Source organism: Cynocephalus volans, chromosome X (genome assembly GCF_027409185.1).
Source record: "Cynocephalus volans isolate mCynVol1 chromosome X, mCynVol1.pri, whole genome shotgun sequence".
Taxonomy (NCBI): Eukaryota; Metazoa; Chordata; class Mammalia; order Dermoptera; family Cynocephalidae; genus Cynocephalus; species Cynocephalus volans.
This window is the reverse complement of record NC_084478.1, coordinates 37,998,610-38,000,557: the sequence shown is the minus strand read 5'-3', so window position 1 is coordinate 38,000,557 and position 1,948 is coordinate 37,998,610. Positions and strand designations below refer to the sequence as shown.

The 1,948-nt window shown below is 44.6% G+C and overlaps 1 pseudogene; it reads left to right on the top strand.

Moving 5' to 3' along the window:
* The first annotated feature begins 1,107 nt into the window (after window positions 1–1,107).
* LOC134367887 (grpE protein homolog 1, mitochondrial-like) lies at window positions 1,108–1,711 on the top strand (annotated as a pseudogene).
* Window positions 1,712–1,948: the final 237 nt, after the last annotated feature.

Below are 1,948 nucleotides of genomic sequence, written 5' to 3'. Positions count from 1 at the left end.
AACTGCAACATCGACAATGGTTCTTCATCTACCCTGGAAATATTTGCATTGAAGAACAACTTCCTACTACAGTGTCTGGTGGCAACAAAGGCCACCAGACACAGCCACAAAAAAACCCACGCTATGTTCTGCAAAGAACTCATGAACAATCGGAAGCCATCTGAGTTAGGGATTATATCTAGATCCCCTCTCAAGACATTTCCCCAACCAGCCGTTTACTTGCAAAGTCAGTAACATAATGACCTTCAGGGAATTCCCCCTTACATATCCCCCTCCTTGTATCTGCATCCCCAGTCCATTACGCATCGGTGCTACCAAATGCACAGCGGCTAAAATATCTTTTCTTATCTGGCACTTACGCAGCTCTCAGCCATGGTACACTGGCAAGGATGCACTGAACCACCAGAGCACTGAAGACATGTAGCTGTCCCAGAATCTATTAATCTCATCACTGTGTGATTCAGGGGAGCTAGCTATACTCTGCCTGACAAGTGGATAGGGGTCATTAAGGGAGGGTGGGGTGTTGGGCATGCCTCTGGTCTGTTCACTCAATAGGTCTGCCCTCAACTTCTTGCTTGAAATGATGCTTCAGGGATTCCCAAGCCTATTCACGAAAGTAGTCCAAGACACCACCAGTTTCCCTACCTCCTGTCCTTCGAGTCCCTTTTCTACCCCATGCTGAACTCTGGATAGATATCCCTGACTACCATATTCCATTGGCTCTCTGCACTTGGTTTAGGTAGTGATCTCTCTCATGGATTCTGGAGATTGTTCTTTGTCCAAGTCCTCCTGATGTTCTTCACTAACTGTGGTTTTCCTGTCTGGTCCCCATTCTTGGCCCCTGCTTATTTTGTCCAAATCCTTCCTTCTCAGTGTAAAGAGAAATGTCTTTTTGACAAATCAGAATTCTAAAGCATGGACTCACTGGTGCTCAAGATATTATTGCACAAATTTTACTTCTTATAAGTGAGTGATTCTGTTCATCCTACTTAGAAAACAAGGAAATACAAATTAAAATAGCAGTGAGGCAATATGTTTTCAATCAAGTTTTACCAAAGTTGAAAAGTTTGATGAGGTCTGACGGCAGCAGAAGCGGAGGTCATAGTGATGAGGCTGGTGCAGCGCAGTCTCCCGGCTTTGGCGTTGTCTCTCAGGCCTCGCCTCAGTTCTTGTGCACAGCTACAAAACACAAGAACAATGGCCAGATCTTGGAAGAATACACGCATCAAATTGAACAGTATGCAGATACTCCTTCTACAGAGAAGTTCCTCCTTAAAGAGAAGGTCAAGTGAGAAGAGCAGCTGAAAGAGACGATTGAAAAATGTCAACGAGCTTTGGCAGATACTGAGAACTTGTGTCAGAGGAGCCAACAATTGATGGAGGTGTCAAAATTATCTGGCATTCAGGGTTTCTGCAAGGACTTGTTGGAGGTTGCAGACATTTCAGAGAAGGCAGCACAGTGTGTGTTTTGAAAGAAGAGATTGAAGATCATAATCCTCACCTGAAGAACCTCTATGAGGGGATCATAATGACTCAAGTCCAGATTTAGAAGGTGTTCACAAAGCACGGCTTGATCAGGGTGAACCCTGTTGGAGCCAAGTTTGACCCTTATGAACACGAGGCCTTGTTTCACATGCAGGGTGAGGGGAAGGAGCCAGGCATAGTGGAGCTATTAGCAAGGTGGAGTACAAACTGCAGGGGTGCACCCTGAGAACCCCCCTTGGTAGAGGTGGTGAAGGAAGCTTAGCTGCCTCCTCCACGTTTTTTTTTTTTTTAAGTCACTTGCTATAACTCTTGAAAGTCTGCTTCATCTTTGCTCATCTATGAATACATTTGATCTTTGCCCAAGACTTGGTTAAAAGCTTAAGCAGCCAGTAACTAAACCGGGAATATGCCAGTTGCTCAGTTGAATTAAAAAACTGTAACTTGTGACTCTGTTCACTGATTT